The sequence below is a fragment of the Alligator mississippiensis genome, chromosome 1 (assembly GCF_030867095.1).
Source record: "Alligator mississippiensis isolate rAllMis1 chromosome 1, rAllMis1, whole genome shotgun sequence".
Lineage (NCBI taxonomy): Eukaryota > Metazoa > Chordata > Crocodylia > Alligatoridae > Alligator > Alligator mississippiensis.
The window spans coordinates 400,399,029-400,414,307 of NC_081824.1; positions in this window are offsets into that span (position 1 = coordinate 400,399,029).

A 15,279-nucleotide genomic window follows, 5' to 3' on the forward strand; every position below is an offset into this window, starting at 1 on the left:
AACTTGGATGTGGAAATAATTTTCAGTGAAGCACAGGATGCACTGTCAAGATGCTTAAGAAAGCTAGATTTTGTTTTATGAATCAGAAAAAGATAGGTCTATTTAATTCTAATGACTACAGGATGAATGAAACAACATCTTTGCATTATTTTTTGCCTAGTTTGTTGTGTTTTTTATACATAATATATAGAAGAGAGAAAATTAACACATATTCCAATAAATGTAGGTTGGTTTTTGCTCCAATCTTAAACTACATGATATAGCCCTAGGCCCTAAAGTTATTAGTAAAACTTCTAGTTTCCTTCGAATTTGAGAAAAATATGCGTAATGATATATGTGGCAATGCACTACAACAACTGCAGCCCCGTTTTCAAAATTCTAGATTTGCCCATGATTACACCCCGCACTCAAAATATTAACCCTTTTGTTCATTGTGTGTCCTCTTTTGGTGGGATTGGTTGCAAAACACAGAAAATTAGAATAATGTACTTTTCAAATCTTTGCATGTCTGATTACAGAATGAGCATTTTAAGACACAGTTTCCTAAAGAAGAAATGTCTATATATATGCAAATAAATCTGTAATGGTTTTAGACATTAAGGACCATGTTTCCAAAACTGACCTAAATTTACTTTATATAGAGTCCTTATTAGGTATGCAACATCTTCATTGAAGCAAGGAAAATTAACTCTTGGATAGACATTTATTATTTTTCATTGTTTCACTTACATGTGCAAAGCTGCAAGTTTCATTTATAAAACATAGACCATTTTAGTTAATGAGGCATTTACATTAAACTCTAAGGAAATAAAAGAGAAAGCATACAATGGGTTTCATCTGGGGCAATGTATAGTGGGTGCACGCAGGTACATGTGTGCCCCCTGAACATGGTGGTGCATCCCCTGCAAAAAGGCGCTGCTGACCGTGTCAGTGGCACCTGTAGGTGTTTGCAGGCGGTCCACAAACACAGCTGGCCACCACCAACACTGCCAGTGATGCCTGCAGGTGGTCGCCGGCCCCTGGTCACTGCTTGCCTCCCTGCATGACCGACAGTGCCAGTGAAATCTGCGGGAGCTCTGCACTTACCGCCACCAGGCTCCCACCGCCACTGCCACGCTCCTGCCACTGACAGTGCAGCCCTGCCCCCTCAGCCGCCTGGGGCATGCACTGTTCATGGGTTTCATGTTCTATACTTTTTTGTAAACTGGATCTTTATAACTTTCTGAATAGATGAGCTATATGAGTTTTACATGAAAAGAAGAATTCTTTACGGACTGAAGTCCCCAGTGAAGTCACTAGCAAAAGGCTCCCACTGAATTAAGTAGCTTTACAATTTGATCCAGTCTTTCTTATTCTTTTTCTCTCTGTGTCCTTCACTTTCTTGCTTCCTTCCTTCCACCCTGTTTTTTAAGAGGCATTTCAAATGTTTAGGGTTAGGCAATGTGATGAACCACAAGATGGAGCCAGAGGCCCTTGAAACAAGCTGTTTATTCATTTTGTTGTTCCCAGGGAAGTCATTTTCAAAGAGGCAGGTGAGAATAAACTACAAACCTAGCATCTTAAGCAAGTGGTTAAAATAATTAGAAGTTGAACCTAGCTATTACTGTCAATGATTTAATCATAAGGGAGCTCATGCATTTTAATCACACAAAGATTAAATGCATTTATTAGCCTATATTTTAAAAAAATGACATCACATTTCTGTAAATTTCTATTTCTCTAAAATGCACAGTCAAATCAAAATGTAAATTACATGCATTCATTGGAAGTTACTCTTTGAAAGAAAAGGTATTGATATCTATGTGCTTCCCAATTATTGGTTTGATACTTTTTCCTGTACTTTCATAGCATTTTAACTCCATCCTACAAGGTTAAGAAACTTGGCATATATTTTGGATTCTTCATACTTGGCCTTCTCGTTTACACTTTTTTATATATATATAAAAAGACTAAAGCAGATGGAAATTAAATCTCATTTCTGACCAATGTGAAATTATTAATCTTTAATTATTTGAACTAGGCTTTAGAGGGATGAGTGCCACATCATAGAGGAAACATCCATTATTGTGCCTCAGTTTACTTAGTATCTGTAATTGGGCCTGTAGCCCATTACTGAAGAAGAGAGAGTCTGGCCCTGGAGGAACTGTTAAGAGTGGAGAGGCATTAAAGAAAAATGGCTCCTTGTCCCAAGTTCAGAAAGCACAATCAGGGCTGTGATTGACAGGGATGGTCACAGCTTTTAGGTTTGAAAGCAACTAGCTTATGCCTATGTTTAAGTTTACACTGGAAAACTAGCAGTGGCCATGATGCGAGGCTTGGAGGCTGCAAGAAGTGCTTGCAGCAGTGCTGCCATGATCACTATCTGATCTGGAGGGGCATGTGCAGACAAAATGGGTGCTCTGAATTGAAGTGGTGGGTCTTTAAACCCACCATTTCAAATTAGGGTGAAGTAAACCCCTGTGTTGTGCACACACCCCACAATTACCTGCCTCTCTGGTGGCAGGGAGGGGAGGGCGAGCTGCCAGAAGGTGGAGCAGTCCCTGGGCTGTGGAGGGTGGGTGGCTGGTGCTTCCCTCTATGGCAGGGTGGGGCCCAGACAGCACCTGCCCAGAGGCACCCAGCTCAGGCAGTCCTGGGGGGCACCACAACTGTGGAGGGAAGCACCAGGCCCCCACGCAGCTCAGGCAGGCAGGCTCTGGGGGGAGAGAGGGGGTGTAAATCAGGCTTGCCACTTTTCTTGGGCAGAGCCTGCATTTCCGGGCTGCTGCCAAGCTGCCTGCAGGGCTTCCTGCAGAGCCACGGAGCTGCACGGAGCCTGATGCTTTGTTCTGCGGCTGTAGGGGCAACAAACTAAAACTGCTCAGAGGAGTTTTAGTTTGGTGAGCCCCAAGTCATTTAAGGCACATTATGCCACCAAATTCCCTACACTGCCTGGAATTAATGCACAATACACCGCCAAGGCATGCAAACATCGGCACCATTAAAGTGGTGCAAAAGCATTTAGCCCAGTTTAAAGTGTTGTTCACACACACCCCTTATTTTGTCTACACATGGTGGAAATCATGGGAATCAGAGCCTGCAGCTAAAAAGACTGAATAAGCAGGCCCAGAGTATGAGAAGGTGAGACCAGAGGGCTGAGGGGCCCAGAGCCTGAGAGGGTAAGACAAGACTTAGAGCCCAGGAGCCAAGGTCCAGGGCTATAGATGGGGGCTAAGGGACCCAACCAGAGTAAGACAAACAAGGTTGGAAGGCCAAAGCCCAGATAAAGGTTTAAGGCTGCAGGGGCCAAGTGCTGCACTGGGGGCTGTGGGGTTCTCTCTGAATTGATACCCAGTAACGCTTGCAAGCCGTATGTGTGGCTATAGGGGAGGACAGAGGCCAAAATTCTAGCTCTTCAAGACCTTCAAACCCCAGAGATGGAAAGGCCATGTAGTGGGAGGCCAGAGCCCAAGTGAGTGAAAATGAGAGAGACAGTGCAGTAGGGTCAGGACTCTGAACTGAGCAGGCTAAGTCAAGCCTGAGGAGGAGCAGATTAAGATGAGCACCCCAATCTCATTGACCTCTAAGGTCAGCCTCCCCACTTTACTTAACATTAAAGCATGGCACTTCTGCCTCCACTGGTGTGGGACCCTGAGAGGTCAAAGTGGGTAAGGATTAAGGCAACTATTAGGGGGTGACACCATCATCTTCAGGGCCTTTCCTGCTACAGTATCCCAGTCTGTTACAAGAAGGAGAACAACAACTTTTTGTAACTATTTATTTCAAGGATCAGATGATAATAATTCAAAGACGTATCATAGTAGCTAAGGTCAGGAGGGACCTGATCAGATTGTCTAGCCTGACCCCCTGCCCCAAGCAGGAATGAATGCTGGGTTCACAAGACCCCAGACAGGTGATCATCTAACCTCTTTTTGAATTTGCCTAAGGTAGGGGCGAAGACCACTTCCCTAGGAAGTTGGTTCCAGGTTTTGGCCAACCTAACTGTAAAATATTGCCTTCTGATCTCTAACTTAAACCTATTCTCCATCAGCTTATTACCATTGTTCCTTATCACCCCAGGTGGTGCTAGGGAGAATAGGGCTCTTCCTCTTTGCTGATGATCTCCCCTGATGAGTTTGTAGGCAGCCACCAGGTCCCCCCTCAGCCTTCTCTTGCCGAGGCTGAATAGGTTCAGGTCCCTCAGTCTCTCCTCATAGGGCCTATCCTGCTGCCCTCTCACTGAATGGGTGGCCATCCTCTGAACTCTCTCCAGGCTGGCCACATCCTTTTTAAAGTGTGGCGCCCAGTACTGGATGCAGTACTCCAATTGCGGCCTGACCAATGTCGCATAGAGGGGGAGGATCACCTCTCTGGACCGGCTTGAGATGCACCTTTGGATGCATGACAAGGTATGGCTGGCCTTGCTGGCTGCTGTCTGGCATTGGCAGCTCATGTTCATCTTGGAGTCAATAATGACTCCAAAATCCTTTTCCGCCTCTGTGCTTTCACAAGGGGAACTCCCCCACCTGTATGTATGCTGTGGATTCCTTCTCCCAAGGTGCAGCACCCTGCATTTGTCTACATTGAACCCCATCCTATTCTCATCTGCCCACTTTTGTAGTCTGTCTAAATCTAGTTGCAGCCTCTCTCTCCCTTCAAGTGTGTCCACCTTGCCCCACATCTTAGTGTCATCAGCAAAAGTAATCATTAAGTTCTACCAAACACATTCTTCTTAATGAAACAAACAAACAAAAATTACCTGACAAATGGTTACTAAAAAAAGCTTATTGTGGTTGCACATTTGCTTCATACATAAGATTCTTTTTTTAATATTTTTCACTCCAAATTGCTTCATAAATTGTTTGTTCTCTGAAGGTTTAAAGTTCAAGGATGTTTCAGCTTGCAACACATGATCAAACATATCACACTGTTGATCAACTCATGCTCATTCAATTTGTTCTTGCAAGTTTTCTTCCTCTTCCTTCCACTGTGCCACAGTTTTTTCTTTTAATATTTGGCTTTTTTTTTTCTTTTCGTCCTGTTGATCTTCAGCCACATTCTGTGTTCAAATTGCTTAGCTTGTGTAAAAAAAAAATCTATAAACCTTCAGTAAAGTGGAACATATCAGTTCTGCCTAGAAAAATTAGCGTGGTCTGTAGCAGCTGTTTGCCTCTTTTCACTGTCATCATACAGCTGATCCAAAGAGTTAGTCCTTTGCTTTAAATATTTGCAGAAACCCTAAATCAAAACTGGTCTTAAAATTATAAGAAAATAGTCCACTTAACTTCTGAAATCATGTGTTAAACACTGAGTAGCTTCAGAAAGACATTCAAATAATCATTTGAACAGATATAAGCAGGTTTAATCATTTTGCAAGTCAAGAAGGAAAAACAAACAGCATGTGAGGGGATGTGAGTGATTTCATGCCATTTAGGAGTGCAAGTAAAGGTGATAAATAGGTCTGGTTTATCACATTTCTGCACCATGCCCATAGCTTGCTGGTAGTTTTGTTGCATATTATTTAGACTACCAATAAATGGCTGAGGGTAAAATTACAAGTTACTACTATTATACTTCCTTCTTCTGCTCTAACATACTGCATGTCTACTAACCCTATTTATGACAGGACCCATTTTTAGGCAGCTATGGCACTGCATAGTGGCCTTACTTGTTTTGTTTCCTCCTACTCTGCCCTCCCAGGGTACCATCCTGCTGTCTTACCTGCCATGCCTGGATGGTAAAATGCAACTGGGTAGACTGCCTCAGAAACCAGAGTGAGATTTGGGTGCTTCACCCTGCCTTGCTCAACATAAAGCTCACTGCTCCATGTCCCGAGCAGAGCGCTTCCTTTTCTCAATCAAAGTACTCACTTAACTCTGGGATCTTTATCCCTCGGCTCATTCTCTCTAGGCTTTGGACTTCTTGGCTCAGTGGCCAAGGCCCCCTGTCTCCCTTGAGTTAAGGCATTGCTTTTCTCAGTTGGCTTCAGCCATCTCACTCTCACTATCTCTGCATGGGGCCCCTGGCCCAACCTCAATGCATTGCACCAGATGCTAAACCCACAGCCCAAAATTCAGGGTGGCCTCCTACCTCCTCTTTAGCTACTCCCAACCATCTCCATGGAGAAGTTAGCATTCTTTTAAAACGTTAATATGTTATCATGTATGTGGTTACTTTCCATCTCAGGGCCTTGTTATACATTAATGTGGAGAAGTGAACCCTTAGATCATCCGCACATTAACACTGGAAACAAGTTTTAAGCACACTTTAGGCAGCTTAACGTTAGTATATTATTACTTATGTGGTTACTTTCAGATTAGAAATAAAAATATAGTAATTTGAGCAGTTACTTATAGCTTAAATTATTGAAAAGCAAAAAACAAAATAACCCCCCCCCCCAAGCTAAAAAGCAAAATAATTGCTATTAAATGTGTGTTCTAAGTGGGTGGTTTTATCATGTCAGGTGAAAATCAAGGAGAAATCTGCTTTACATGAGGTCTAAGTGCAGGGGAGCCCAGCGCTGCCTGCCATCTTCCTTTAGAGTTCATAGGTAGTGCACACACACACACTACATTGATCAATGCTTTTTCTATGGCAACTTTTAAAATTCATTTCACACATTTTTTCATACTTTTTCATAATTTAAAAAAAAAAACTGCAAATCAACACTCTGTAAGATTTAATAGGATATATTATGTGTGGGGATACAGTAAGCACAAATACTTTAAAATGTTCTTAGAAATCTACTCCTTCAAAATGAGTAATATATAGAATCTATGCTTTAAAACAAACAAACAAGGAAACAAAAAAAAACAGTCAGTGAGGACCATGTTACACATTTCACTCTGAGCTGCTCAAATGTTGATTGGTGTTTGTGCTAGTTCGAATTTGGAACAGTCACACCTTAAGGCTAAAAATCCCCTTGGACTGTCTCCCACCTGGACATCTGTGACTTGCCACTAGGGCTAGGGACTAAAATTAATGATTGGAGACCAGTTCAAATCTGTAACACAACAGATGTTCAGTGCACATAAATCACTTTCAAAATGGCCAAAACCGGTTTAAGATAAACCGGGGTGGATGTAATAAGGGAAAAAAGCTCCTTAAAACAATTTCTCAGCCTAGTCTGGCTGGCTAAATACCTTGCTAAATACCTGTCTAAATAGGAGCATTTTACAACCTTTCCAGAAGATGTGCAAGCTTAGGCTCTGACAGACTTCAATGGGGAGGGTGTTCTAGAGCCAGGGACCAGTAAAGATTGAATTGAATCAGCCTTGGGATTTTTGACCATCTGTACTTCACCTAGAGGGCTGGCAAACAGGGGCCTGACTGGGAGTTACAGCTGTGAGGTGCCATTGCAGGACTGGTGAGCCAGTATAGACTCCAGATTTGGGGGGGGGGGGGGAGGGTTGGCAGGTATATGAGTCAGCCAGCCACTGAAGGATAAAATAAAAAAATAAATAAATAAAGGAGGAAATTAAATATAGTCTCAAATTTTAATAAATTGGGATTTGGGATTAGGGTATGGGGGTGTTGGCTGTGGTTCCTGGAGTGGCTGTGACATGGAAGCCGTGAGGGAAGGTGCTTGGGGGGAAGGTACTGCCCCTCTTTCCAGGAAGGAAGCCTCAACTCATGGGAACCCAATCTGATCCCCTACCTTGTTCCTCCCCACCCACCTAGGCCACACGCCTAGACCATCCATGCCCTGTGACCTGACTAACTAGCTTACACTCCAGGCATGGGAGGAGGAATTAGCTTGGTGCCAGAACCATTCACTGGCCAGTAGAGTTAAGGAACTGGAAAGTTTGTCTGCACAGAACCAGGTGGGGGAGGGAACACTGCATCTTGGGATGCTAGAAGACTATAACCCGAGCAGCTCATCAGTGGGGAGTGGCCACACATTAATGGAACATGAACTGGATAACACCGATCAGAGATAAGCCTGCTCTGGAGTGGTGTACATTTAAGCTACCTAAAGTGTGCTTAAAACTAGTTTCCAGTGTTAATGTATGGATAATCTAGGGGTTAAGTTCTCCACATTCATGTGTAACAAGGCCCTGAGACAGAAAGGCAGCATCCAGTGCAAGCTCTATCATGGAAAAGAATAAGGAATGCTTCTTTCTTCATAAGTGCCATTATACACTTGCAGAATGATGAATGAAAGTGCCTGTTTTATCTCCTAGCTGCTTAAGAAAATCATGTATAAGCAACAAACATCTTAGAAACCATTACACAAAATGCTTGTTGCATGCCATCGTGTCCCTGCTTTTCCATTAATATTTCTATTTCCTATCACCATGTTTCTAGTCTTAAAAACAAGTCAATCTTTTAAAACATTTCTTTTTTTTTTTAACTTGAAACACTATTGTATTCAAATAACAGTGTTAGCTCAATGTAGAAATATAAAACCAACCAGTAAAAAAGATGGCAGGCATTGGGGAATATGCATTCCACCCTGTGGTTTTTGTTTCGTTGGTTTTAATTTTTTTCCTCAAGGAAAGTAAACTTGACTGATACAGTTTATAGTATGAGATGGGCAACTGTTTTAAGCACAAAATAAAAGATATATTTAGATGAAAACCTGCACTGGGACATTTAGATGCCAAAACTGCAATTTGCCAACTGTGTTCTGTTGAAGGGAGCACGTGCATAAAATCAGAATAGAAGACATCCATGGACACACTTTACATTTGTGGCAGGAGAAAGAAGCATTTTCCTACAGAAAACTCTTGTGGGACTTTGGGATGGCTCCTTCCATGAGAGAATTCCTCCCTGCTCTCTGCAGTTCATGAATCATCAGTCAATCAGTGGGCTCTCCTGGGGACAGGAGTGACCTAAAAGCATCCATCTAGTACTCCCTGATAGGAGAGTTCACCTGTTTAGCTCCCCCACCAGGGGTGGAAACACATGTATGCTTGAACTCCCAAACGTTTTTTCTAGTTCTAAGCATTTCACAGAATTTCTTAGTTCTAGAAACGAATGCCTTAATACAGCATGCTGTTGGGGAGAAAACACAAGTGTTCAAAGTCAGACTACTTTTGAAGTTTGGAAGGGATCTTCCAGTTCAAGAAATACATGAAGAACAGTAGCATTAAGCAAGCCAACTTTTATAATCCAATTACATGGTTGCATCATATCAACACTTTGTTTTTTAGCCTGGCTGTAACCTAAGAAACTTTTAACCTGCAATGCCTTAAGGTACAGTATTACTTGAGATGGTTCCTTAAAGTTTATCAATGTGAAAGAAACAAGCATTTCTGCAAAAATTTGACCTACTTGGACCAACCAGAATTGCTGATAGAGAACTGTCACTAAGAATGGGTATGTGAAACAGTTTTAAGAAGGCTTTCAGGGAAGAAAATGTAAGCTGGGTAAAATAAAAACTGACAGAGATTTTGCCTCTCCCTTGAGTCTAATAATTTTGACAGATCTTTTTTCCTGTCAGGTTGTAGCCACTTTCAGTTTAAGCTCAACCCAAAAGTGGCATTTGCAACATCAGTTTAGAAAAGGAAGTGCTCATATCACGGCCTGTAAACCAGCTCGGGCCCCCAGCATCCCTTCATTTGACTTGTGGAATGCCCCATGAATTTATGGGGAGCTCCATGGACTAGGACCTGAACCCTAGGTTGGGCATGCAAGGTAGTGCAGGGCCTGATCCAGGCCTACAGGAGCAGCATAAGGCCTCCAAAGCCTGCAAGACTGGATGGAGGCTTTATGGGACCCTGGGCCCTGATTCCTGCACGTGGGACCAGGTGGAGGCAGTGTGGGGCCCCGGCGCCCAATCCTGGCAAGTGGGATCTGATCCAAGCTGCAGACAGGCCCCACATCTTGAGGCCAAAAGGCTGAGCACCTAGGGTGGCCATCATAGAGGACATTCCAGTTTTCTGCTACTCTGTCCTCTATTGAAACGAACCAAATGCCTTTACGTCCTCTATTTTTCTCCTGAAGAGAAAAAGGACATAAAGGTGTCCGCTTTCCTATCAATAGAGGACAACCAGACTAAACTCTTCGATGGCCACCCTATGAGTACCACTGAGTAAGACTGTTCTCAAAATATTTCTGAGTCCTATGTGAAAAAGGAGATACAAAGAATTTTGGGTAGGTCTACAGGTAGCAGAATTCTGTACCTTACATGGCCCTGAATATATCCTACTTACCCCATCACTGGTGGTTAGAATACTCTCCTAGGCAGTATAAGATTGAGTTTTGAAACCCCTCAGGGCTAAAAAGGGCCTAGAAGCAGGTGCCCCTTTCCTAGATAAGGCCTTAGTCCTTCTTCACTGTAGTTATTTCTAACTAAGGAGCTGTCAGATAGCGACAAAGAGCTTATTCCCATGACTTTGATGAAACAAACAGACACAGATGTTTAGATGAATTTCTTAAACAAATTCTCTCTTTTAGACACCAGGAGAAAAATATAAATCTAGGCAAATTAAGAAACAGATTCTCATAAATCCCTGTCCTAAGTTTCCTCCCTATCTTGGGTATCTTTTTTTCCTTCCAGTTTCCCTTATCATGACTGCCTCAAAATAAGCAACTTAAATCTTTTTCACTGTAAATTATATTGATCTCTTCTGGCTCTTCATTCAACAGGCAGATAAAACAATTGATCATAGTCCTCTTTATAACAAGAATTTATGTCAATCAATGGTCTCCCCTCAGTTTTCCCTCTGCTAAGCTAAACAAACCCAATTATTGCATCCTTTTTCTCACAGGCATATTTTATAAACTTTTTAGCCTTGTTACTTTTTTGGACAGTTTCCAATTTGCTTACATGTTTTTTTTTACAGTACAGTGACTGACTGCACTATTAAAAAGAGGGTGGGAAAAATTAAGATTATCAATAGAAAAAAAGTAACATGGAAATCTCTCAAGAGAGTAATGAGAAAATGGCTGAGCCAGAGTAAAGCAAAGTGGTGGGCACTGGCCACATCTACATGAGATGCTGACTGTGCAGTTGTTTATACAATACTAAATGGCTGCGCAGTAACAAGTACTAAATGACTGCAAAGTAATAAAAGTTACTGCACAATCGAGCTGAAGAACAGGTTTTTCATGATGCTGACTGCGCAGTAGCTCATGACTACTAAGCAGTAGCATTGCACCACACTTGCAGCCACATGACACTAGTGTGCAGTAGTCACAGGTTCCTGAGCAGTCAGCATCCCATGTAGAATCAGCCACTGTTGATTTTTTATTTTGGTAGTTAAGTCTACAAGCAGAAAACCATACAAGTGTATAATGGAAGAATGTGAAGTGTTAGCCAGGCTAATGAGATTACTTTCGCTGAAAGTGCAAGGAGCAGTTGATATACTGTACTTTAACAAGAGAAATCCTGTGAAGAACTGGGGACCTCTGAGTGGGTCAACCTTGCACATATTATCTTCTTCAAGCCTTTATAATGTGCAGCATACTCCTGTTGTAATATCAAGCCACTTCACTGACCAATATATGAGGAAAAGCAGGTCTGTCGTACTTCCCTCCATCTCACCTTTCTCATAGCATGTGAAAGGTCCACTGCTATACCGTGGACCCAAGCTATAGCTCCACTTGCTCTGACTGAGGTAGAGAATGGATCCTGTTAATGCTAGGTCCAATCTTGCTGGAAATGAATAACTTAGAACAATGACGTTGCTAGTGACGGGTTGATAGGGTAAACTATCCCGGGTGCTGACGTAAGTGAGGGGGCACATAAAAAGTGCTGGCTGCCAATAGCTGTGCATTTGCATTCATGAGCCAGAAGTCACCATTTCCACTTTGCCTAGGGAGACAGGCCTCATCCCTACACTGCTGACTTAAATTGATAGGAGCTCAGTCCCCTCACAGCTGAGATAGGAAGCCTGAGTCAGACAGATATGAAACTTTCTAACTTGTCATATTTCCTTGCAAAGTACTAGGGGATTTTATTTAGAACAAGAAAATGGAAATGGTTTCAATCTCAGAGGAGATGTACGTGTGTGCACAAAACATCACATCTGTCTCCGCAGCAAACACTTTGTGCAAGCTAAATGCATCTTTCAATTAAAGAAAAGCATTCAAACTAAAATGTTTACTCATTTGCTTTTACTTCTAGGAGAAGATTCTATAACCTAAAGTCTTTGTCCTAAGTGGCAGATTTTGGCTTAAAGCCACAGCCCATGTGGTGTAGCTGCACTGTGCTAGAGCCTTTGGCTGAATTGTCACTCATGCGGAGTCCCTTGGCCCTTAGGCAGTATGTGGTAGAAAAGCAATTCTCACATTTTTAAAAGGTACATATGACATGTTTACTGCAACTCCCCAGAGTGGCTGAGCTTTGATGGATGGTGCTCCAGGCTTGCTCTACCCCCTTTCTTGCAGTGGCTAATGCCATTGATTGAATACCCTGGCACTCTTCAAGCAAAAATGCTGCACTTGTCCCTACCCCTGCATAATGATGAAAGGAGTGGGAATGCCTTGCGCTCTTTCTTCACTTCTATTCATGTTGAGGGCCAGCAACAAGTTTGCCTCAGATTTTACTAGTGACCAGATCCAAATAGATCTCATAGGTCACCTCCATTTCAAAAGCACGTCATCTAAAATGGACAAGCTGGGCCCAAGAAGAGAACAGGGCTGTGCATCTAGAATCGTTGGATCTCCATGTATTCAAAGGAAAGAGTTAGCTGTCTCTAAGGGGTAATCCAGAGCATGGTCATTTAACAGGGAGGCTCAGGGGCATATCTGAAGTCCTGCCCCTCCTTAGATTAGGTGTCTGACTCCAGGAAAAAAAGAAAAGACCTGTCATCTCCATATCCAAAGAGGAAGTGCCTAACGCAACCTGACTGAATCGAGTTTAGTGCAAAATACACACCCTGGGGCAAAAATTATGCTCAGACTCAGCTGGAGTAGATTCCAACTCACCAGTTGCATGGTTCCCTAGGGATTACAGGGCTTGATCAGCTTTCCCACTCCCCAGAGGTATAACTGGGCGTTTTCAGTGCTCTCAGCAGCAGCTATGGACAGGGCAACAGCAATGGTTGTGCCACCTTTGCTCTTATTGCCCCTGTCCAGGGTTAGTACCTGGGGCTGGTGTCCCAGTCAACCTTCCCCCACCCCCAGCCTTATGCTACTGCCACTTCCTTCTGGTTCCATGTATGCTTAGATCCAGATCTGGGGTTCTGAACTAGTGAGAAATTAAGAAACTAGTAAAAGTTCAGGTCATTTAGCTCTACAGCACATTTCTCATTCCTATTTCTCTTACCGATTCCTTCTTCTTCTCTTCTTTCAAGGAAACCCAGCACAGAATGATGTACGCAGAACTGAAAAAGCAGCATTATACATTTCAGTGGGCTCTATTAGGTAAATATATATAGGCAATGTCCATCTCATTATCCTGTGTGACAACATGGTCTAGTGGGCAAGGCACTGAACCAAAATTAGTGTTATTCCTATTTATGCTATTCATATGCTATGCGTCTTCCCCACCCCTCCTACCCTTGCCACACCCACATTTTCTCTTTCTTGACAATTTAGACCAGGGCTGTCTAACTTCTAAGCAGAGATTGGGGCCCACGCTCCACAGGCTGTACCAGCAGGGACTACACATTGTATGGTCCATGGGCCCCCCATGTTGCACACTGAATGGCTGCCCTGCCACTATATCACACATGCAGATAACCCAGCCTCTCTCAGCTCCGGAGCCATGGGCTTGCCTGCTGCTCTGCCCTGTGCAAGTAGCCTTGGCTATGGGTTGAGCCATGCCATACCACATTACCCTCCAGGGTGGGATAAGTAAAGAAGGTGTAAGATGGAGGACAGAGGGGGAGCCCAGAGACCCAAACTGCTGCCAGGGGCAGCAAACCCCTCTTAGACCACATGTAGCCCGTGGGCTGCCAGTTAGACCATAAACACTTTGGAATAAGGAATATATTTTGCTATTTGTATAGAGAGAGTATAACAAAATTCAGTCCAGTGTTAGCTGTAACTTGCATTACTATTACCACACATCCTATGAATACGTTTTAACTTAAGCATAAATGTCTCCATGCAATAAACATGACCTTTTCAGTTATAACTGGCAAAGCCACAAACAATTAATTAGACTATGTCTATAGAAAGTAGATGACTTCCAGCTCCTCAGTGTAACAATTTAATATTCAGTTTGTGTAGCTCTTGTTTTTTTAACATTGTGCCTTAAAGTCCTCCATCAGAGCTTCAGTTTCACCTTATCCCCTCCAGGTGTTTTCCTGCAAGAATGCTTTGCTGAACTGCCACGTTAGCCTTTCTGACAATGAGTGGAAAATAGCAGATGAGAAAAAGAAAGAAGAAAAAAGAGAATAAAACAGAAGAAACACCAATAAGGAAGGTGAACTTCAGTCTTTGGAGCCCTAAATTTCCACTTGTCTTGCAGAGCATTTCCTGCCATGTATGGTGTATTGCAGTAAGTATTACACAAGATATTCCCTTCTTGCTGAAGAAGGTGGAATTTGAAGACTCAAGAACTATATGTCCTAAAATGAACTCTATATTCAGGTACTAACATTCCTATTTTTATCTCTTACCCACTGTGAAAATACACAGATATTTTTCAACTTCATCAGAAGGAAATACCTAGATCTCTGACATTTTTTCTTTTGTTAGATTTTAATCCTAAAAACACATACAGTTTTTGTAAACTTACCTATTTGAGTAGAACAACTAAACATTTTCATGGGGTAGCGGGAAGGAGGGTGGACGGGGCGGGGGGAAGAGAAAGATTTGCTCCCTCCCATTATTTGAAATGAGTACATTTCCATCAATCCGAGCAAATATCCTTTCATATCTGTAAACTGCTTATTGGCATGAATTGTGTGCATATTTTTGGCAGCTGATCCTATTGTATTTGGAAAGAATAAGTTTTTCTGTATATGCTTAATATAGCAAACTCTTGATCTCACTGACAATTAGTTATCAATGCTGCTTTATGTAAAAAGATATTTTAATTAAGTTATGCTACTTATGATATCTTATTATATCTAATAATAGCTATAACGGATGCTATTTCCATAGGAACAAATGGAAATTTGAATGGGCACTGGACGGCTAACTTCCTTTGGCTCTTTTAAATAAAATTCCCAACCATTGTTGCTGTGTTGGCTGAATGTAAATTAACTGTGATGCCTCCCCAAAAGGAGCTATTATTATTATTATTGTTGTTTTGTTTTTCTTCCACATAAGAGACTGCACCAATACATCTAAGTGGTAAGAAGAGATGCCTGAAATTCACTATTCCATTTTGATCTTTAGTGCCTTTATACAATAAACAAACAAAATGTTTCTTTCTAAAGAAATTACTCAATAAAGTTT